The 24,849-nt window shown below is 40.8% G+C and overlaps 1 long non-coding RNA gene across 5 annotated transcripts in view; it reads right to left on the bottom strand.

Moving 5' to 3' along the window:
* LOC110360364 (uncharacterized) overlaps window positions 1–24,849 on the bottom strand; it is a 258,116-nt gene that overhangs the window by 69,937 nt on the left and 163,330 nt on the right. For all 5 annotated transcript variants that reach the window (XR_010465861.1, XR_002416200.2, XR_010465862.1 and 2 more), the window contains exon 4: window positions 19,505–19,570. This is a non-coding gene — a long non-coding RNA (uncharacterized LOC110360364). The remainder of the gene's footprint in view (window positions 1–19,504; window positions 19,571–24,849) is intronic.

Here is a 24,849-nt window from a genome sequence, read left to right as displayed (position 1 = left end):
GTCACCCTGCTGTCCCCAGGACCCCCAGGTCCCTTTCCCCTACACTGCTCTCTAATAGGCCATTCCCCAAGATGTTTGTCTAGACTGTCTTTTTAAAAACTTCCAGCTCTGGGGATTCCAAAATCTCTTCAGGCAATCTATTCCAATGCATCACAATCATTACCTTTAAAAGGGTTTTTTCTGGTAACTAATCCTCATTTTCCTTGTTGCATTATAAAGCGAATACTGGTTGTTCAATTGCCATTGATATAGCAAATAGACTGTTTCCTTCCTCTTATAGATCTTTTTTAAAAAAACATATTTAAAGATTTAGTTTGGAGGATAAAAACAAATTAGAGATCCAGGAAACACAGCTATGAGTGGGCTGAGAGAATGGAGCCATCCAGCTTTACAGAGAGAAAACTGAAGAGGTTTGAGACAAGAGCATTCCTCTGATGACCCATAGTTTTTTATTTCATACGCAGGAACTAAAACCAGACCTAGGACTGTAGGTGAGGTCTTACAACTACAGACACGGTAAAATAAGGAGTTTTCTGAGTCCCAGTTACGCATGTGCTGCCACATGTCACAGAACACCCGCTGGGCTCCGGGCAACACTTCTGAACGCTCACGTTAACCTCACAGCCTTCAGATGCAAACTGCTACCCAGCCGTCTATTCCCACCCTGTAATCTTTCCTAAACACAGGAGCTTGAATATATACATGTTGGATTGCATTCTGGTTTATTTTATCTAAATTTTTGTTATTATTTTTGTTTGGTTTTGGTTTGTTTTTCTCAGGGACTTGACTTTTCAGTGGTCTGAGTAACATCCCTGATGCAAAATGATCTTTTCTGCTCCTTCCATCAATACACATAATCCAGGACGAAGCAAGACACATATAATAATTGATCCCATTTAAAGCCCTCAATTGTGTAAATCAATACAGTGGTTCCAGGGATGCAGGACAGGAGTTAAACAGTGAAAGAAAGCCAGAAAGAACTGTTTTGGTTTTGTTCTTTGTTTTTAGAAAGTTTTATAATTAGTGTTGGGGCACACTGGGCACTGACTTCATTTCATAGTCTCAGACATAAAAGCAAGCTGAATTCCTCTCAGTGCAAAACCAACCTCAAGCTACCTTGACAACAAGATACCAATAACCCTGTAATTTCAATTGTTCGCTTTTTTTGTTATGTGTTCTGTATCTCAGTGAAGTCTCATCTTCCCAGCCCGGTGCCATAGGCTAATAATCTGCAACAAAACTCACCCTCAAAAAATGTCAGATGTAATGAAAAACACAACTTCACAGATGAGAAAGTTGGCCTTAGTTAAATCCTGAGGGCCCCAGCTCCCAGGTGCTGTAGGTTCTTGTTTCATCCTCTAACCCTAAATTAGAAGGGTATGTGAAATGGAAGCACTCCTGCTTCTTTCCACTGAACCACTCTACCCACCAAAGAATAACAGACTTCCAAAGAATGAAAACTCTATTGTCAGCTGAGAAAAACCACGTCCCCAGCTGCTGAAACCAAAACCTGACCGCCCACCTTAATGACCTACTAAGTCATATTGATATGATAGAGAACTAGTGGCAGTAGATGCAGATGAAGACGTTCAGTCTGCCAGCCCAAACGTCACACAGTTGTTCACAAACATCCTATAGATCCGATCCTGTAACATTCTGTGGTGGGAGAAATTAATTCCAAGGTGGAAGACTCCAGTGCAGCAAAGAAAGATACTATGAGGATTAGGAACCTCATAGACTGACAGAGAAGGGGAAGAAAAAGGCACAATTATCAAGAGAAATTCAGAAGATAAGGCTTTCTTTGCTTCTAAGCAGTGTCTGCTGTGTATTTTTTGACAAATTAGAAATATTTAGACAAATCTTAGACTTAATATATATTAAATACGGAAAAACATGGCTAAGATAACAGAGCCTTACGTTCCTTTATTATCACTAGTAATAAATGACAGAATTGCTATTCATTTATTTCCCAACTTCCCTGCTGACAGCCAGTGAATAATGTCCAGGCCAGAATCCATTACGCTGTGTTTGAGATCGGATGATTTGCCCCATTAAAGAGAAAATGAGGTTGACAGAGTTGGTCTAAGTGGATTTCAAATCCTGACGCGTGTACCCGGGTAAGGTTGAGCAGACTCAAACACGTGTCCTGGAAGCACAGCTCAAAACGCTGGTTCTGTTTAAATGAAGGGCTGTCCTACTTTAAATAGAGCAGCTTCTGAGACGAACAAAGGGATTATTGACAGATGTACATATGAATAGCTTGAACTTAAGCCAAAAGTGGAAGAGCCCTTAACAAACAAGTGCAGTTCTTGGAAATTTGATCAAACAATGCCACTACACACATGTATTAGCTTGAAAATAGTTGTATGTGAACCATTCCACCAATATCTCATTGATTTATGCTATGCCATAACACACCATGCCAACTTTATTGAATAAGTAATAAACCACTGCTAGGAATGTGATGGTTTTCCATGTTACATTTTCTATTTCAGCAGGTCGCTAAATGTCAAGCGAGCGCTTTAGGCTGATTTCAGACCTCACCAAAGAAAGCCTTCCCTATATGTCGCAGACTCCACCGATGATCACTGTGGGGTAGGGACTTTCATTTCTTTACTTAGTTATTTTACACGCCACAGAGAACACAGCCAACATCAGATTTGTTTCTACTCTGAATGAAAAATTCCAGATATGTACATTTAGGGCCTTCAAGAATTTCTTAAAAACTGAAAAGAAAGAATATTTTCCTTTTACGCTTTTTCTGTTGATTGAGATTGGGATCAACATTTCTATTAAAAGCAATCAATTTAAAAAATAATTAAAAATCACGATTCTTAGTCCTTGTATTGGATATAACCAAAACGATGTATGTGAAGCTGGGGGTGAAAGATTCAAAGCTGACTAAAACATAGTCCCAATTGACTTAAGTGAAATTAATCCAATTAATTAAATAGCTGAAAACTTCCTTTCCTGCCCCATGTTAACAGCTTTACATAATGCTGTAAAGGTTTGTGCTATCACACAGCAAATAAAGAAGAATATTTGCAACAAATTTTGATTAAAAGAAGAAAGTAGATATGAGAAGTTAATTTTGCATTTGTATAGAGGCCGACTCTGAATTAAACATTTTATCAACGAAGGTGCAGGTCTCCCATTTCCACCCACAGAAATTGAGTGGTTATCACTCAAAATGAGATATTTGCTCCTACTTCGGTGTTTAGGGTATTTAGGTTTGTGATTAAGCATTGAAACCTGACTGTAATGGTCTTTTATCCACTACAAATATAGAGAATTTTCATTTTGATTCGTGTCTCCAAACTGTTGATTCGTAACCCCAAACTGTTACTTTGCTCTTGGCTTTTTCCTTGTCTAGTCTAAACAGTGAAAATGTCAAGTTTGCTCACTAATTAAACATGTCTGTCTTAGACTCCACTTGTAGCTTCCATTACAATGGTGCCGAGTCCCAGGGAGACATTACACATTCAGGTTTTCAAATATGAGATGTAAAAAAACCCACAAATATAAATTTAATGCAGCAATCTCTTAACGAGTAAAGCAATTATGGCATGGGAGAAATTAAGGAAATAGGCTTGTAAAAAATTCTCGGTATTTATAGGCCCGGGGCTTCAGAGTCTGGTTGAGACCTTCTGTGAGAAGAAGAGAAATGTGAGGAGTTAGTGGGTGTCAGGGCAAACATGCTTAAAAAGAGAGGGTTGAACTACAAGGTGCATTCCATTTATAACACAAATCATAAAATAGTGGATTTTCAAGACTGGGATGGAAATCTTGCCGATTTCTTACAGCATCTTAGTTCTTCTGCATCTATTTAGAAATGAAATTAAAACCAAACAAATGAACAAGCCAACCAAGAAATAACAAACACTACTACAACAACGAATCCTAAAGATATGCATTAGCAATTAAAAACTTTAGCAAAAGATGTTTTGTTTAAAGTCTAGTTTTAAACTCGACTGAAATGTCCTGGTGCTTGTATTGAATGGTATCTCCCAAATTACGGCAGCTGGCACATTCATAGCACATATTCTCATTTTTCTGCTTTTTGCCATTTTCTTTGAGGTCTCTGTGTGGCCACTGATTAACATGATTAGCAAACTAAATTGAACAAATGTTCAGAAAGAGCCGGGAATACTATAACAGAGCATAAAAAATACACATTGTTAGCATTTCTCATAAAATAAGTAGAAAGAACGTAGGAAAGGAATACATTGTATTTGAGTTGGGAGGGAACAGGAACCATGGAATAAATTCAAAATTATGTCAAATTCACAAGATTAGCAACTGCGGAAATTAGACAGAAAAGAAACACAAGTAAATTTAAAGTCTACCGAGTAAAAATGATCATGCTAAAGCATGCAGCATCATCTGTGTTCTTCCCTTAATGGGACACCAGCTCTCTGGTGCCAGGTGGATGGTCAGACAGAACTAGTCTATTAATATGAATAGAATCGCTCTGTTTTGCAGAGCTGGACTCCATATCGATGTGCATCCCCGGGAAAAGCCCATCTGTATGTCATGATGAAGCAGGTCCTGCTGAGTGCACTCTGTGCAGACACCAACCTACCCAGGGATGTCAAAGCTCATACCAACCTACACAAGGACATCAAAGCTCATACCACTCTACACAAGGACGTGAAAGCTCATACCAACCTACACAGGCACGTCAAAGCTCATACCAACCTACACAAGGACGTCAAAGCTCATACCTGCCTACACAAGGACGTTAAAGCCCATATTGACCAATATGAGGACATCAAAGCCCATACCACAAGGATGTCAAAGCCCATACACAAGGATGTCAAGGCTCATACCAACCTACACAAGGATGTCAAAGCCCATACCAACCTACGTGAGGACGTCAAAGCCCATACCAACCTACACAAGGACACCAGAGCTCATACTGACCTACACAAGGACGTCAAAGCCCACACCGACCTACACAAGGACGCCAAAGCCCATGGCTGCACAGAGCTGTTGTGTAGGCATCTACAAGGAATATGGAGCATGGACAAGACCTCAGTCGGTAACTTTGTTCCTTCCCACATCCCAGCTCTGACACAGGCTCTGGCTCAGACCCAGCCAGAGCCCTCGTGGGCAGCTCCAGCTGCAGAACAGATGTCCAGTTCCATTTCACAGCAAAAATGAAAACACGGCTTTTGGGAAAGCTAGAAAAACAAGCATTGCTGACCAGACGTGCTGTGCTGTGTTAAATGTAAACTCAGCACCTCAATCAGGAACATGGTACTTAACTTTACAAACCAGATTTGGGGGAGGTACCAGACACACAAGTATTGTCACCGGGTACGACTGCCATCTTCTCCATGGCAGCATCTGAGCACTGGAAGGGTACTGAAAATTCAGTACAGCACTGGAGAACTGGCGCACAACAAAATCTCAGGTATCTTTTGATCTTGTAACCTAACAGAATTTTCTGTGAGAGAGCCCTTAAGAGAAACCCATCCAGGTAGGAGCAGAGCTGCTCACAGGACCAACACTCTCCTTCCATTCCCTTTTCCATGTCATTCCGTGCGGGTTTCTCAGAGCAGCTGAGAACAGCAGTGGCTTGGGAAGGTCAAGTGTGTGACGAAAATAAAACGATACTGAATTAAAAGATAACGTGGAGGTGAAAAGAAGGGTATGGGGTTGTGTGATTGTGGGAAGGAGCAAAAAGATGGTGTGAAATTTAGAGCAAGAAATGAGGATCTTTCAAGGCCCTTGTGCAGTAGGTACTGAAAAAGATGAATTCAGCTTCCAGTTTCAGAAGGGTTTCTGAATTATTCTGCTTTACAAATAAATGCAAGAAGTTTACTTTTATTCTGATACAGAATAAAAATTAATTTTCAAAACCTTAAAAGCAGGGTTGTGCATCTCCTGATAGCAAGGTGAAGTAGAACTGGGTTATTAATATTGAGGAAAACCAAATAATTTTGAGAGCAGTGATGAGAGGTACAACGTGGGAGAAAAATAATGGCCAATAATGTCCTGTGTTCATATAAACTTCAGGGCTTAGGCTCGATTCTGATCTTGTTTATTCAATCTGTCTCAGTTTCATAAAGGTTACATTCAATTTAAATGGAGTTTAATGGGACCTGAATTAAGAGTTTGACCTTGCCAATACTGTAAGTGTATTTTTCTGAACTTAAATCTAAATGTGGAAGCCGCTAAAGTAATCTTTTTAAACAGTATTCAAGCTTACCTTGATCAGTTCCATTTAAAATGAAGTAAATTAATAGGGAAGTCCTTCAAAAGCACTGAAATCCCGTTTTCAGAAAGAATAGGCGCACTTAAAGACTTGTGATTCAATGCAAGTCGAGGTTACTACTGCTCCTGAAGCATTTAGGTAGTTCTGAAGAACAAATCTCTGATATTCAGGTTTTTTTGCCCTCTCAAAAATATTCAGCTATTGGAAGAAAATTCCACTTGTGCTCTTAGGCTGGGACAAAAGAGAATTCAGCAGCCCTTTTATGGTACCACTGAATGAACTGAACCCCTTCCAAAAAAGTGAGCATCGGAGCAGCCTTGTACCCCTCCACCCACCAACAAAACCACCTCTGCGTTTCATCCTAAACTGGAATAGATTCTCTATATTCCTCTGAAACACACATCTTCGCGCTTGCAGAAATTGTGTTCTAGAGCCCAAAATATGGGTCTGTTTGCAGCCAGCACAGAACTTGTCTCTGACCCCATGGGCTCAGCACTTCACCGACCAGGTTCCATACACATCTCTTGTGAACATATATAGGTAGAGATGTACAGAGCTAGAGTTTCCAGGTCAAATATATGCTTCAATCTCTCCTACAATCTGGATCCCTGGCAATGGTCGCACATGAACACAAACACATCTGCAGAGGCAAATTGTTCTTTGATGCCAACTCTTCTTTAAAGTGAAAACCAAATAAAGGGTCGTGACAAAGAGTGTAGAACACAGAGTGAAAAGGATAATGAATAACAGAGCTCACAGTTCTCTCTAAACAGAGCTACCTTATTTATACAAGCCAAACTAAAATAACAGACAGCTCGGGGTTTTACCACACATGTGTTTTGAACAGCAAACAAGGTGAACATATCTTTTTCATTCACAGACAGATAAAGCTATTTTTTTAAATTATTTTCTACCCTGGGTAAAGTTTTGGGGCATCATTTAGAAATTGAATTTGAAATTATTCTTTGAGTTTCATACTAAAAGAAATAAAAAGAAAAATTCAAAAGTAGCCATAGAAATGTTACTGTATTTAATGAGTTTTCAGGGGACATTTAGGTCACTCGCACTTGTCAAAAATCTTCCCCTCTTGGAAAATATTAACACTGGACCGCTAATACTGACTATTTGGCATGAAGCATTCCCCTCTGTACACCTGTATACCACAGGAGTTACTCCAACGAAGCATAAGTTCTTTGCTAATTTTGGACAAGTTGGATTGTTGTTAAGAATTGATGTATGAACATCACTCTCATCTTCACTAATGACTCCTTTCCCCCAAAATGTTTACAATAAAACCACAGTATTCAAATGGCTATTTCTGCACAAAACATATGTATAGTCTAGCTTTGTCTATTCACCTGTGTCCCTAAAAACCTCATCTATGCACCTTCTAAACACCTCCAGGTGTTTCAACCCTCCCCACAAGGGAGGGGTGTCTTGGTAGCTTCCCACCTGCCCCTCAGCTCTTGCTCCTCCTTCATCTTCTACAGCGTTCAGAAACGACTACTGGCATCAGCCATATCTGCTCAAAGAGTAATTCAGTGACATTTCAGTAGAGCCAGGTCTCCAAATTCTTCATTTTTAATTTAAAATGTAGATACATTCAATGAGATCTCTGAATCACAGTTTCCTCTGGGATAAGTTCTGCAACTGCAGATGGAGACTCCCCATGTTGACACCAACATGGAGCCATCTCATTCCTTGAAGAGCAGTTGGATACTCTCTGGCCGGGCCCCTTCTGAAGAAAGAACAGCGGTTTGGAATTGACACGCTACAGCTATAGCATATTTTATTGCTCCAATAAACCGGTAACTATTAAACTAATTAAACAATGAGTACGATGCGCCTGAGCTTTTGGCAAGGGACTGTGGGTTGGTTATTTTATGCATCTGACTCAGCTACTTGTGCTGAGCTGACCAGGGAAATCCCCACATTGCCAGGAGAGCACTTTCTGGAGGCTGGGAAGGGGAAGAGACACGGCCTGAGCTTTCCTTTCCTATTCCCAGCGTCACTAACCTACTTTAAAGTGATGGGACATCACTGGAGACAAGCCAAACCCTACCCCAACGAGAATCTTCCCTTGTTTATTAACCTCGGTCAGACTCAATCCCACAGGCAGATACGCTGTATTTGCACAACTGTGACTACAACCAGTAAGGTCCTGCGTCCCTCCTGGAGAATAAAGGGTAAAGCCATCCAAAACCCAAAGTGAGGGCGGCTAAATGGCAAAACACCCAACTTCTGGTCAATTTGCAGTTCTCACCCATGAATTATATCCATTTCGAGTAAGTCGGGACTGGTTTCTAAGAAAGTAAGAACAAATGAAAAAGCACACAGGGAAATGTTGTCAAAGACCAGCGGACAGCAAAGGAATAGAGGGGGGAAATGAGAAATGTGTGTTAGTGGAAATTTAGGAAACACTTCTATTCTAATAATTTATTTTAATAGAATTATTTACTCTTATGTTTGATTCTAACTGACACAGTGAGACTTTAATTGACTTTCTCCATATTATTCTTCCCTTTCTCTAATTATTTATGACTGGGCACATAGTGACTTTGAATAGTGAATCAAGTTTTCCAGTAATTACTTTGGAAAGTTTTACTGCCCAAAATGTACAAAAGTCAATGTCACAAAAGCTGCTACGTATTGCTAATCGTGACAGGTCTACCGTTCTCACACCCTAAAACCTTCAATAGAAGATTTGAGCTGTGGCGTTAGCTTAATATATTTGGTATTTAGCAACGATGCAAACCAGTAGATTAGTTTCTTAAGTCTTAAATGGTGAAATAGTAATAAAAAAAATTGTAATTAAAAAAAAAATCTTTTCACCAGCTAGTGAGGGTCAAAGCAATTATTAGATGAACTATTTCATTTTTAAAGCGGTAGGAAATGACATCAGAGTCAGACGTAGAAAATTAGATGTATGAAAATTCCGTGAATGAAGAGGCAGGTTTGACTTGCCCTTCAAAAATGATAAATATGTTTTATTTTTAAGTTCCGTACCCATTACGTTACGTGCTCTTCTGTGAGTTTTCTAATGAGATTGTGAAGACAAAGTTTCCTTAGACTATCATCACAGAGCTCATGATCAAACTGGAAGGACTTTAAGCCACATTTATTTAGAGATACATTATTTCTAGATTCTTTTTTTTCCACAGTTTTCTTTAGACAAATATTCTCACCTAAATTTAACATCCCACGGATGTCGTGGAGTTTAGACCACTAAAAACTCCTGTAAAGATTTGATTACGATGAAGCTTTAGTTTTTGTAACTAAAACTGTTCTTTACACAAATACATTAAAATCCTGTAAAGTTCCAACTAAAGTGTGAGAATACACAATATATGTACCCCATGTATAGTACATACAGGACATTTGTCAGTTACGCTAACAAACCTAATTAAATGTTCTGGTTTTTATTTATGTAAAGAAATAAGGTTTTGTGGTGCTTTTCCCTGTCCCCAGGGAATAAGAAGAATAATAATGTTTGTGTTACCCAGATTAGAAAGTGATATAAAATAAGTACCTAGGATACCCTGAATAAACAGCACCTAAAGATCTATTATTCAGAAGCAAGAGAAAGAAGTTATTGGATTTGATTATCAAGAAGTTACCTTAACAAAAAAATTACAAACAATTAAACTATCAAGGGAAAGGACGCAAATTATTGCACGGGGATTTAGAAACATGGCCATGTAATGCACTGTAAATTAAAGTAATTTATAAAGTACAAATGGAAACCGTATATAACAACAACTGCTTAGTCAGCAAAGGTGAGCCAAATTATTTGCCACTGCAAGAACATTTCCCTTCTTGATACTGCTTGCTGTCATCAAAATATTCACAAATATTAATATGCCCTGAAGATAGTCACTAAGTTCATTGTCATTAGAAGACTCTCAGCCACCTTCTCTGCAGGAGTAAAGAGGACGCAGCCAAAAGTCTCTCTGCATGGATCTACAAAATGAACACCGAACACTTTCTCTGTCACTGTTAAAAAGGTCAGTTATACATGGTAATGATGGGAAGGAAGGTGCTTTAGAGTGCGCAGTGATCTAACAGAGATCTCAGAGATAAAAATCAGGGAGTTAGTGGACAGTGTCAGAGGGGGAAAACGGGAAGGATTCCACACATTGGGCAGCCTGGTTTGTACCTGGAAGATCTCCATCTAGCTACAGAAAGGTAAGATCTTTTAGGTCACTGAACAAGGTGATGCTCCAGGCTCCCTACAGTCCACAGGTTGGTCTGTGTTCTCCTGCAGGTCTGCTTTGTCCTTTCCATGTCCAGGCTGGAGCTGAGAGCTCCTCTCCATGTCTCCAGCATGGTGGAGCAGCCGGGAACGCTGGGAAAACAAGGTGGCAGCCACAGAGGATTCAGACTAAAGGGCCGTCCCACTGTACCAGAGCAAGGCAAGCAGGGAAAATCCAGCGGGGGAAACCACAGAATCACAGAATGTAGTTTCAGTGACTCAGTTGCCAGAGAACACACAGGTTTGTGCTAATGATGCTTTGAGATCTCTCCCACAAGTGCTCCCCAGGCAGCACCAGCCAGGCTCGTGTTGGGCTCCATCTACATCCATGGTGCTCCTGAGGGACACACTCAGAAAGTCACCACAGTCCTGAGCGTGTCACCTGTCCTCAGTCCTCACAGAATCACAGATGGTTTGTGTTGAAGGGCCCTCCCCAGCTCCCCAGTGCCCCCTGCCATGAGCAGGGACATCTTCACCAGCTCAGGTTGCTCAGAGCCCCGTCCAGCCTGGCCTGGGATGTCTCCAGGGATGGTTCATCTACCACCTCTCTGGCCAACCTGGGCCAGGCTCTCACCACCCTCAGGGCCAACAATTCCTTCCTCATGTCCAGCCTGAATCTCCCTCTTTTAGTTCAAACTATCACCCCTCGTCCTGTCACAACAGGTCCTGCTGAAAAGTCTGTCCCCATCTTTCTTCTCAGCCCCTTTTCAGTCCAGAAAGGCCACAATAAGGTCTTCCCGGAGCTTCTCCTCTCCAGGCTGAACAACCAGTGGTAGCCAAGTCCCGGTCACCACACAGGTCTAAGTGCAAGGCAGAGGGTCCCATCTCTGGGATGGGGTCCATCAGCCAGGACACAAGCCTGGCTGCCGCTGAGCACCCACAAGGCACAAGCCCAAAGGCCTCAGGTTAAGCTTTGGCTCCTGGAGGTGGAGGTGGGACCCCATGGGGCTGCTCAGCGGGTCCAGGCAGCTCCTCCTCAGGAGCCGAGCTTAACCAGGGCCTGACGCTGCCCCGGGCAGCCCAGCCCTCCATGGAGGGGACGTGTTCCAGGCCTTGACACCGAGCTCCACACAAATGGGCCAAACAAGGGTTATTATGCAACACTGCACACAAATGGTCTCTGACTTCTGGGAGGGACCAGCAGACCAGTAGCTGGAATGTTTAAGGAATGTTTAAGAGATTCTTTCTTGCCTCTCCCATACAAAAGGAAAACTTCACAGTAGATCTTTAGGGTGAAACATGTAAAGCTTTAAAGAAATCCAGGTTTTGCCTCATTTTTGTAATAAATGCAAGTGTGTATAATGATGCATATCTTGTAATACTGCCCTAAATGTTACGTATTTATTTTCACTAACAATCTCATTTCATGCTGCTATGTAAGTAAACATACTATACAGCATCACATAATGTAAAGCATAGCTGAAATCCCCAAATCTCAATATTACTTAATTTTTATAGATTATAGGATTCAATACAAATGATGATGTTTTCTTACAACACAGTGGAGAGAAAGAGCAGAAAGAAAAAGAAGTAATTCCCATAAGCTTTAGATTTTCCATACTATAACAGTCATTCTCAGATTTTCCCTTGTCATTATGGACTCTTCATGTTTCAAAAAGGGAGAACTATTGAGAATATAAACTATACATGGACTTTTTGGTCCTCAAAAGCTTCTACAATATAATCAACACTTTTGAGGCTTTTCTTATAATGGCATTTCTCGGCATTGCAAGGGTAAGACAGGTAGAGTAAATAGCAAGTGATACAATGGTTACCATGGTTAAGATCTGCAGTGTTTTTATATTGAATAGTAAATACTTCACTATTTGTATACAATCCAACAAGCGGACAGAGCAGGAAGAAATCAGCCAGGTGGTGTAGGTGTCTTTCTCCTCATTTTAACTTGCTCCTATAACCAACTTTCCCATTCCCAAGCGCTGTTATTTCCTCCCTGCTCGCTGAAACGTGGGGCGGTTTTATTGCCTCTAAAAAGGAAAATGCTCAAGTGAAGATTATGGGCTCCCTGTGAACCCAGATCTCAGCGGAAGGTGAGAGGTTCTCAGTATTTCTCACCCACCTCAGTTCATTACTAGAGGAATGTTAATTTCAGACATTCACGATGACTTACAGGTTTTTTATGTGACCTCCATAAATTACAGGCCAAAGAAATAAACAATAGTCCTTTTAATTAAATCAAACCTGTTCTGCTTATGGGAGCCACTGCATTCAAATACACATATTCAGAAGAAGATATGGATTTTAGGATCAACTAAGACAACTTGTCAGGCAAAGTGAAGTAATTTAGTTATTCAAATATATAACTCATATAAAGCAGACATTCTCTATTTGACTGTCAACCACTATTTTTTGTATTGTTTTCAGCTGTTCTGACATGCAGGTGATAAACTGGCAATATCATTTACCTCCACACAGGTTACAAAGGCTCAGGAATTCCAGCCACTTATTTCGGTGCTTATATTTGAGTTTGGTTGTCTCATTCCAGACACATGAAAGTTGCTTAGAATCATTCAGAGCAGATTATGACATTTAAACACTTTAAAATAATCTCACCAGCAAATTAAGTGCAAAAGGAAGTGTCATATTTTCAAAACGGTTTATCCACTTTTGTTTCTTAAATGAACACTTACAATCCTACGGGACGTGTGGACCCTCGCATTTGATAACGTTTTGTGAAGATGAATTAGTGACAGGACACATCGCTTGGCATAAGCACCGGGCCTTCAAATTGCTACGGGGGGCAAAAAGCCAGCTCAGCTCATGCAAATGCCACTTTGCCAGGTGGTTTTTATACCTTTACAATATCAAAAAGAAATGCTTTTTGCTAAGTGCTAGATTACATTAGAGAATCTTTAAGCTACGCTTTTGGGTAGATCTGGAAGCATGTTGCAAGGCGCTGCCTCTGCAGCCGAGATTGATTCATGGAGGGGGACGGCTTGGCAAGCAGAACGAGCGGAAGAGACTTTTCAAACCTGTCATGGGCATTTCCACGTATCCCGTGGTATTTGAATTGTATGTCCTTTCTGACAAACAGGCCATTGCCTGCTGTGAAACAGATCAATGGGTGATAGTGTGCGGTGATTGCTATTTGTTTAAGAGAAATCTCCCTGACTGACCCACTTCCCGTAATGCATGAAAAAAATATAAATGACAGAAGTAATGTTTTTGTTCTTGTTTCACTTTCATTCATCTTATTTGATCAGCGCTGAACAAAACTGACATCTCATCAAACCCAAAAGTGTATTTCTGCACCAGGTTCATCAGAGGGTGGCATTTAAAACACAGACATTGCAGGAACAAATGTATTTGCCGGCTCTGCCCATCGATGTAAGCCTGACCTTTCTCCTGGAGATTTATTGACACTGTGCTGCTTTCTATCACATTTCATCACTATGTGGAAAGCCTGGAAGGTCCTCCCCGTAAAACCGCTCTTGATTTTGATCTGCAAGTTCTCACATCTATAGTAGATTCATCCAGAGACTGAGAAAACCTTAATAGAACTTCATCTCATACGAAACAAGATGATAATTATACTTTTAAAAATGGACCCACATGGGTCTGTCTTTTGGTTGCCCCAGTTCATCACGCAGGAACTGTAAAACTGAGGAGCATTTTCCTACAGTCTCTTGCACTTCCCCCCAAACCCAATACATTGATAATCCTGTTCCAGGAATGAAGAATCTAATACGTGTAGTCTTGTAATGAGGATTTACATGTTTAAAAGAGTCAAATAAATTCCATATACAAAAGATGCTATAGGCTCTGCTACTACATTACAAAACAATAAGGATTTTCCCTGTTTTTAGGCAGTATGTTGTTCCTACAATCACCTAGGAGACACATAAGCCCTTTAATAAACAGAGTATTCAAAATCTTATTTGGATTGATACATACTATTCTAACCATAAATAACAGCCCTGTGACTAAATATTTTGTTCTGTGTGGATAAATTTTAACGAGAACAAATAAAAATGAACAAAGCTAATTCCCATCGTGCTGAAAAACCCCACGTTTTCCCAACTAATTGGCTAAACGATGGTTTGCATTTCTTCAGCATGTTTTTCCCTGCATCCCGGGGACATTTTCCAGCGATGCGGGTGCTGAACCCCACGCTGCTGACCCCACGGAACCACAGCCTGCGAGGCTTGAACATATTGAAACAGCCGCTGCTTGGCAGTAAAGCAAACGGGCTATTTTCCATAGAGAAAGAAAAATCTATTGCTCGTGTGTGGGATTCTCAAATCCTAATATTTACCCCTCTCTAAATAATGCGTAATTGGGCGCTAACAGAAACCAACTCCAGATTTCCCTCAAAACCGCTGTTTCCTTTCTTAAAATAGAAGTAAAAAGGACATGAAAATCATCCTTTCATTCCTATGTTAATTGAGGATAAAAGATTAGAGCTCAGGCCTTGAAATCATGAGAAAGAAGGGGGATTATTCCCATTTTTCTGCTGAATGGGGTCCCTTTGCAGCTCACGGAAAGAAATGGGCATTTCTAGAGGAGAATTTATCTGACATATCTTAAACACCTTCCTTTGGAGCAGGACAAACGGCTGCATCCCGTGTGTAAGTACTTACGAGCTTCAGGTAAAGCCCAAGGTCATATACACTAATTGTAGTGAGGCTCTGAATCTGCATTATTTCCCCTCTTAAGTAAATTTTGGAGACTTCAAACAGAACATTTTTCAAGTGGCAATTAAAAAGTCTGTATCATTAAGGAGTCCTGTATTTATTCATCTTCATTAATATTGCCAGCGTTTTGAATTTAGCAGATATTCTAGGAAAAAGGAAAAAAAAGATGCACTTTCAGCACTAAGATCAATTCAGGATGTCTAACTGGTTTTATGGAGAGAACACACAAATGACAGTTCCAGTAGTTCATGCAGAACCCCATCCAGCTGGAGCGAAATAAAAGTGTCTCCAGTTTGAAGAAAGCCAGATTTATTGGGTAGAGACAGTTACTTTGGAAGTGTTCTTGGATTTTCTATGTTTTTTCATGAGTTTTTTGTATCATAAAAAGTGAGCTTTATTTTGCTTCTAACGCTGCTTTTGGAAATTCAAAATAGATTTTTAAAACAATGTAGTAGAAAGCAAAGCTCTTTAGGAACATTTTCATTCCTTTCCCAACTGCTGTGGGTCTGTTCTCTCCAGCATCCCTTTGCTCACTAGCAAGGATGTAAAGACAAGAAATACCCCTCATTTTTAAATACTCTGACTACTCGTTGTCTATGCATGGCACATAAGATTTTTGTTTCTCAAAAAGGAACTTCCTAGAATGCTGACCCGGATGAACTATTTATTGCCCCAGCTTTTTTCTTCTTTCTCCTAACAATGGCAGATAAAGTGTTTATAACTAAGACTCCCATTAAAACTGAAGCACGGTACCTTGCCTATGGATGATGTACTCTGCACCTAATTAAACTGTGCTGTCTATCAAGCGGCAGCTCACCTGATGAGCAAAAGTCAGTGTAAAGGACATAAACTAGATGACCTGACTACTTGTCTCCAGACTTACGTGAATCTTCCTTTTGGCCTTTTAGAGGTTCACAGAATCACAGGATCCCAGAGTGTCAGGGGTTGAAGGGCCCTGGAAAGCTCATCCAGTGCAATCCCCCCATGGAGCAGGAACACCCAGATGAGGTTACACAGGAAGGTGTCCAGGCGGGTTGGAATGTCTGCACAGAAGGAGACTCCACAACCCCCCTGGGCAGCCTGGGCCAGGCTCTGCCACCCTCACCCCAACAAGTTGCTTCTCACCTTTCAGTGGAACCTCCTGTGTTCCAGTTTGCACCCATTGCCCCTTGTCCTGTCACTGGTTGTCACCAGAAGAGCCTGGCTCCATCCTCCTGGCACTCCTCCTTTCCATATTGATCCCCAGGAATGAGTCCCCCCTCAGTCTCCTCTTGTCCAGCTCCAGAGCCCCAGCTCCCTCAGCCTTTCCTCACACGGGAGATGCTCCACTCCCTTCAGCATCTTGGTGGCTGCGCTGGACTCTCTCCAGCAGTTCCCTGTCCTGCTGGAACTGAGGGGCCACAGCTGGACACAATATTCCAGGTGTGGTCTCCCCAGGGCAGAGCAGAGGGGCAGGAGAACCTCTCTGACCTACTGACCACCCCCTTCTAACCCACCCCAGGTACCATTGGCTTCCTGGCCACAAGGGCCCAGTGCTGGCTCATGGTCACCCTGCTGTCCCCAGGACCCCCAGGTCCCTTTTCCCTACACTGCTCTCTAATAGGTCATTCCCTAACTTAGAGCGAAGAAGTGCTAGATGTGCAAGCTATAAAATGTGATAACAGCCAAAAGACAGAGATGAGAGGAGCTGGAGGAAGGATGGTGACCAATGGAAGAGGAAAACCAGATACATTTCGTAGTTCAGAAACCCATCAGAGAAAAAAAAAATATCAGAAAAACAATAGTTACAGCAGTCATATTCACATAAATGGAATATGATCTGCAAAAAGAGATGCTTTCTCCATTATCTGTATTCTATAGTCACAAAAATAAGTTTTTAAAGCCTTCTCTTTAATTTGGTGATTGATTACCATGAAAGGTTTACTGTTTGTCACAATTACATTCCACAAGTAACTTCAAGACCATTTTCATGTGAAATGCTGATGTTCAGCCAATCGGACATGCCCATGATCATGATCTCACCACATAACATTTATTAAATAGCAAAGTAATTTCAAGGGATAATGATAGTGCCAGCTGGGACTTGTTTGGGTATCTCTGAATTTGATGTTTTAATTATGTTACTAATATACTGTCTTGAGATTCCTGTCCTTGTGTCTACTGGAGAAAACCCAGCAAGCCTATACAAGCAGTTCATATTAGTTTGTCGAAGGATCTAGAAAAATATTAGCAACTTTTATTCAAATTATTTGGCTGCATCAATCTTTCCTACACAGCTAAAGATGCAACTTCTTAGAACAGGTTTGTTGGGAGAAATACACGTTGTTTAGGCAAAACTTTCATTCTATGCTTAGACTCAGGTGAAGACCATCCGAAATTACATTTACATGCACAGGCTTCCCCATCTTCCTCATAGTACTTTAGCTCTGGTTTATAGTAGCAACTCTGAAAATTATTACATTAACAAATCACCGTTAAAATTAGCAAGACACAAACGAGCCAACGTTGAGACGTCTTTGGCAGACAGCCTTGGACAGACATTCATTTTTACTGCCAGGATAACATTTTCTGAATCAGCCATATATATATATGTCTTTTAATGAGGATAAAGTTGAATTTGACAATAATAATAACATAGACCTTAATCAGTCAGCCTTATCCCAAGTATTTCAGACGGCTGTATTTGGCCGTTTGCTGTCCTGCATTTCTGGGTACGCGGTGCTCGATGTGCCCTCTGCAGCCCAGCGATGATTCCTTGCTTTGGGATCAAGTGTCAACCATTTGCAGATGCTGTTTTATGTCCTGGCTCAATTACCAGGAAGGTTTGTGAGCAGCACTTTTTATGCGGCGCTGAGAAATCGCTGGGCTAAGCGCACTTTTTGTACCGGCTGCAGATGTTTACCTGGCTCATAGATCCAGGCAATCTGACAGAGATGACTTTGGGGTTTCTATGTATATACCTGATGTATGCAAATAAAATTAATATATTAAATATAAGGCATACTGGGGCCGTAATTACTAAATTGCTTTATGTTTCTAGATATAATGCCACTAATATTTACGACTCTCTTAGATTACACTTTCCTAAATATTCTATCCCGTTATGTTCTTTAGAAACGCAAAGCTTCAGTGTTTTCCTTAACTCTTTCTTGTGATTGCAAGAGTTACGATCATTTAATCAGAGAACAGTAGTAATACCAAAAGGGAAATGAGTTCTTTCGTACTGAAGGACAGTAAACAGTCATAAGTTAACTTATTTCAGTAGGCAAAAAATCCCACCAAAACAGTGACCTATTATTTTCTCTCAGATGGGAACAGAAGCCTCCACTGAAACTTGCAACAGAACTAAACACCAAAAAGCACTGATAGCAGAAAGTTTAGAACAGTAGTTATCTACAGGAGATCTCTTCCAGTTCAGTGTTTGCACCCATTAAAATCTATAGACCAGTTTTACGCCACAGCCTCTCAGTCCTCTGTTTCCTTTTCTTCCCTCCCTGTCCCATTGTTCACCAGCATTTCATCGCCACCACTTGCTTCTGCGAGGGCCAAATCTAATTAAAATATCCTCCCAACATGTTCTCGAGTGGGGAACTCGGTTATTGCTACCAGCAGTATCTGGAAACTGTCTGATGGGCCTTATTGTCCAGACTCCACCGGTCCATTGGCATAAACCCATTTTAGCAAGTTCAAAGCCTATTTGTGAGCCAGCACTGGCCTGGATCAGAACCAGAACCAGAACCGAACCACTGCAGCGCTTTCAGGTTTTAACGGTGGGTATAGCTCGTTCAGTATTAAAAACTATACAGATAGAGAACGCATGCAAAAGAAAGCATCGGTAATGATCAAATAGACATTCAGAAACTAATCAGCTAATCAAAGACGGGATGTTATTTATTTAGCCTCATTCAAATAACTTCAATTCTTTTCTTTATTACTAGTCTGTACTTTGACAGAATGATGATGTTCTATTTCATGGCATAAAGAAGAACAGAAGAGAATGTTTGGGGAGTAAACCAGGAGTATTCAGAGCTGAGGGAGCTGTGAGAAATGACCAAGATATGTCTTCGGAGTTTATAGATAAATTCATCAGTGTTCAGCTTTTGTGCTAGTTATAACACAGTTTCAGAAAGCTATACAAATTATAGTCATCTGAATGTTAAATTTGTCAGTTTATGGAGAAATATTTGCTGGTAGCTCTGATACGTTTCTTTTCTGAGATCAGTTTCATAAGCAACCAACACCGTTTGCTGGCCAGTTCACTCTTCAGCTGAATCATTCCTGGGGTATTTACACACAGATAACGGCACCACAACGTGTCACAGGCAAACCAACCTTCCTACCACCAGAGTATTTGCAATCTTAACAGTTTTGCTCACTTACCTTGACAAAACCACGCTTTCTCTTATGGAAATTCCGCAGTTCCAACACAAGCAGCAACGTGGATAACTAGAAGTTAGAAGGAAACCAGAAAAATCACTAATGGAAGGAACCAATGATACCCTCAGCAAAGCAACATGTGTGTGTGTGTGTTGTAAATAACCTCCTGGAAAACCATTTTGGTATCTACAACTGGGAAACAAGGTGAACTTGGTCCCCTGGTGACACAGGATTGAGCAGGAATAACTCAGCACTTAACGGGGTATTTAACCTCCCAAGCAGGACAAGTTTCACATTTTGGATGATTTAAAGATCCCAGTCTGATCCAACCATTGGAAAAATTAATTGAAAAGATCGTATCAATTAAAAAAAACCTCAAGAATGAAGAGGAAAAAAAACGCCACCAGATTTTAATTCCTCTTATATTTTGCAAAAGCATTGTGGTACCGTTGAAGCTGTACCCAGCAGGTACAAAACGCCGTGTCCCCCACGTCCTGTACTACCGAGGCAGGTTTTTCTTGTTAGCTGTTTCTAAGCTGAGGGATCAACGATAACATCGTTAGGTGTCTGAAGTACATACATACCAAGAACAGGAAAAAATTAATGTGGCCCAAGGAGTAATAGGATGCAACAGAGCAAAGGCTGAACTTGGAACAGAAATGTTAACATTACCTAGAAGTATCTGAGCCTGGAATGATCTCCTAAGCGCGTCTGTTGAACCCCAGCCATCTAAGGAACCTTAACATGGATTGAACATTTGCAAATTTGCTGGAAAGAACTATTCTGGTATTAACACAGGGATAGACAAGATGATGTAAGTAAATCTTGTTGATTTAGAACTTTCTTAATTCTATGACTTTTTTATTTGCTGGGGGACAACGGCTTCTTCTACATTTCCTTGTTGCATTGTTTTCCTACCACTTTCATCCTCTCTTCAATGACATGTTTGGCTTCAGTGGAACACACCAGACTAGACAATGTTCAGAAGCAAGAGTTAAAAAGTATTAATATATCTATAGAAACTCAAGCTTCACCTGTTTGGAAATTCATCCAGTGCAACTGAGCAGAATGAGTTGCTTCTGTGTAATATTTACTTATTTCACTAAATATCCCATTCACTTCACTTTAGGTATTGTCCTGCTCGATCGCGTGGATTTAAACTGAGGGAATACACAGGAAAAGGAATTTGTAAATGAAACGTATGACAGAGGTAAGCTTTATTTCTAAGAGGAGACAAGGAGGAAGCTGCTCAGGTGGAAACATCTGCTGTTGCTTCCACAGATCTGTTCTTGTCTCCATGTCTCGCCCCAGAGGCTCATACACACCATTACTAATGTTGTATTAAAATGTTCTAAAGGAAAACAAATCATTACTACCCGCACTGCTTGTGAACAGCTGCTAATAACCAATGAACAGCCTGTCACTATTTTGCACAAACGGCCCTTATGTTATGATTACAACTGACGCTATTAGTAAACTAGTTCATGGCCAGAAAGAGAGCAAATTAATATCAGTATTAAATATCCTGACAGTAATAACAAAATCATTATTGTGATTGGAAGTTTCTTCCTTAGCCAAAGAGAAAACAGATTTTCCACATTTCAGCCACATCTGAATTTTCCACCTTGGGATACCTATCCTGGTTTATATTCACTTAAGTTCCATACTTGCGTATACCTAACTCTATCAGTTCAATTTACCATGACCCCTTCTAAAAATACACCGCAAATATGCAAATATATGCAAATTTTATCCAGAGGGGAAAAAAAACGCGTAATTAAAAAGCAAAATTCTGCATGAGCAAATTTTAAAATCAAGCCTTACAGGTGCATTCACACCATAAACCTAAACTGCTGGCACTAAAGCACACGGCCACATGTGTGAAGTGCGTATTTCTCTGTGGAAATGGCTGTGCACAAATTTCCAAGTGGTTTTTTGGCACAGCTGTAATAGCTCTATTCTTTGTTTTAATTGCCCAATACAGGCCCTTCTGACCAAATAGTTCTGGAAGACACAACAGATTCCCAGCTAAGCGCCAATTCACCGGGTTGCTGCTTAAATCTAACAGGGAACTGAGGGTATGTCTAATATTTAGTTTGAAGGATATAAATCCTCTCGATGAACATGTTTATTGAAATGAAATGGTAAAATACAGCAAGCTGGAATTCCTGTGCATGTGGCTGAACTGATTCTTAACAAAGTGCAAACCGCACAGAATAAAACAAAGCTGGAATATTTTGGGGTTTTTTTCAATGGCCAATGGTTAAAACAGTAAAATAGATTAGGAAATATCTGCTTTTTCAATAGGAAAGGCTAAAATATTACAGATTTATTATAAAAGGCAGGATAAAGGTATGTAGGAGGAACAAAAGCATGGAAAGGTTCGGTGACTTGTTGACTTGAGGTCCCAGAACAATGCGAAGGTCCCTCCTCCAGCCCTGCGCAGTATTGCTCTGTGTTACATCCCAAAATCCCCTTCCAAGAGCTCTGGAGAGAAGTCCAGCTCATACACCAGACCTCTGTGGGATGCATTAGCGTTGGTTTGTACCTTCGAACAATTCTGGGCTGCAGCAGAGCCCCAGAACCACTTTGAGATGCTCACAGCCCCGTATCCGAGCTCACGTTACCATTAATAACTGGGGTCTCGGAGCCCTCAGCACTGGTGTGGTTGGAAGGACGAGTTAATGTGCTGCTGGGATTAGCTGTAATCGCATTAAGCATTCAGCAGCTCTTCTGCTTTTGGGGGACACTGACCTGGACCCACAACAAACCCAAGTTGAGCCAGGACTCCACTCGATTGCTGTGCAGCACAGTGGAAAGTCAGGTATGTTAGGCAAGAAATGAGAAAAGCTTACACATGCATACAGAAATAACTAATGAAAGACAGGAATTTTAAAACTACTTCACTATTTCAGGAAAAGATGTGATTTGCCATTGGAAGAGTGAAACGTAGTCAGGATTACAAAGTGATAACAGATAGTGTGGGCCTTTGAAGAACAAACTAACCTGTATAAGTACTATTTCATCCATGTATGTAGAAGAATATGGTGCATGTAACCAAATCAGAACGGGGCATTATCTGCTGCCATGATACTTGATTAAGCATCAGCAACAAAAAGCAGCTTTTAGTGCCCAGCACTTAAGATTAAAACAAATATAAGCAACCATAAAGGAGCATAAATCAAACAAAACCCCTTATTGACCAAGCACTTTATCCCAAATGGTGCAGAGGAGAAAACAGTATGAAAACAGACATTTCTACGAGCTGGATTACTTCAACAGCTTTCAGGCAAGGAAATTCCTATGATCTTACACATTCCATTAATATTATGCTACAGAAAAGCGAGAGCTGGACTTTAAAGAGGCTGAAAAAACCCCAAAGGTCCTGATACCTAGAAAAGATTTCCAGGAGCTCTCTACTGTTAGACACAATAAAAATAAATAAAGTGAATGAAATGATCACCGTCCAATCTTTCAAGTCCCTTGATAGACGTACAATTCAGTGAATACAATTCATTAGAACCTAATTACAAAAAAAAAAAATCAATAGTGCAATTTAGCCCAACCCAAAGCTTATTGTAATGCACCGAACATTTGAAAATCAGGGCTTTATGAACAGGGCTTAAGCGACGCTGTATATTACACGGCGGTGTCTCCGTACCGTAATTAGCACAGGTGGCCCGACTTCACTGCAAAAGGATTTTATAATAAGGAGCAAGAGCGTCTGTGAACCCCGCTCGCAAGGATGCGACGAGAAAGGAAACAATACTATTAACAACAGTCTATAAATGAAATTTAAGAGAAAAATCAACTCCTCAGAATCCAAATACAGACTCTCTAGTGTTCACTGTTGTTATTACTGTTTGCGGAATTAAACGGTCACATTTTGCTCTGAGTTATATAGCAGGAAATCCATTGACATCTGACAGTGATTGATAGAAAAAGTGTAGCCTGGCCTATAGTCACTAATTTGCAGGAAAATCAGACAGAATTGATTCAGAGTGCTTGTAATTAGCTTTTATTGGAATTACTTTAAAAATCAAACACTATAATATTTCAGAATATTATAACTGTCCTAAAACGTATAGAAAGCTACCACTGCAGCATTTTTTTAAATATTAAATATTATACTATGGAATAGTATACACAAACATGATTTCTATGACAGATTGCTCTGGAAACATACACTCTGCTCTGTCTCTTGGGATGTCTCAGTATATCATTTTAACCCCCACGTCCTTCCCGCAGACTGAAAGGACTGATGCACATTTTGAAGTACACACCAGCTTACTTGCCAATATCTTGCAGACGGTGCCGTATCCTCTGGCCAGAGGACCTTATTGCAATTAAATGTGACTGCTCCGCTCACCCACAACACAGCAGGTAACAAGTACCAGCTAATTTCTCTGTTTTACTTGGATTTTTTTGGTAAAACCTTTTGAAATGGCAGTACCGCAGTCCCTGGTTCATTCTGCAGATTTCAATCAAGCAATTCAGCCCATAGTAGCAACTTGCTCCTGAAACTGAAGAGGACGAATGCTGAGGAATTCATTAATTTAATCATTGCAAATAAATGGGCAGAGATAATTTGTGGATGCCCCTAACTTTTAAAGGCACTTCTAAAGGGTACAAGTGCCTGGGATTAGGTTTCTGTTCTGCCAATACACTTCATGCTGAGTTGCTTTAGGAAGCAGCACAGCGTCCACCCCGTAATTCCCCGAGAGTAAATTCTCAAAATGCACAACATAAGAAATCTGTGTAATTAGAGAAGGAAAAGGGTGTGAACAGAAAACTTTGAAGTTTATACAATCTCTGACAGATGAAAACCAAAGTGAAATTAGCTCACATGTAGAGATGCAAAGAAGAACGGTCTAGGATGTCAATGTAGGACTCAGGAGACATGGATTCAGTTTCAAGATGTAGTTTCAGTGACTCAGTTGCCAGAGAACACACAGGTTTGTGCTAATGATGCTTTGAGGTCTCTCCCACAAGTGCTCCCCAGGCAGCACCAGGCTCATGTGGGGCTTCATCTGCATCCATGGAGCTCCTGAGGGACATGCTCAGGATGTCACCACCAATGGGCTGTCCTCAGTCCTCACAGAGTCACAGAATGGTTTGTGTTGAAGGGCCCTCCCCAGCTCCCCCAGTGCCCCCCCTGCCATGAGCAGGGACATCTTCACCAGCTCAGGTTGCTCAGAGCCCCGTCCAGCCTGGCCTGGGATGTCTCCAGGGATGGTTCATCTACCACCTCTCTGGCCAACCTGGGCCAGGCTCTCACCACCCTCAGGGCCAACAATTCCTTCCTCATGTCCAGCCTGAATCTCCCTCCTTTGGTTTCAAACCATCAC

The sequence above is a fragment of the Columba livia genome, chromosome 13 (genome assembly GCF_036013475.1).
Source record: "Columba livia isolate bColLiv1 breed racing homer chromosome 13, bColLiv1.pat.W.v2, whole genome shotgun sequence".
Taxonomy (NCBI): domain Eukaryota; kingdom Metazoa; phylum Chordata; class Aves; order Columbiformes; family Columbidae; genus Columba; species Columba livia.
Note: the sequence above shows the minus strand (reverse complement) of the source record. Positions and strands in the feature narration are given on the sequence as shown.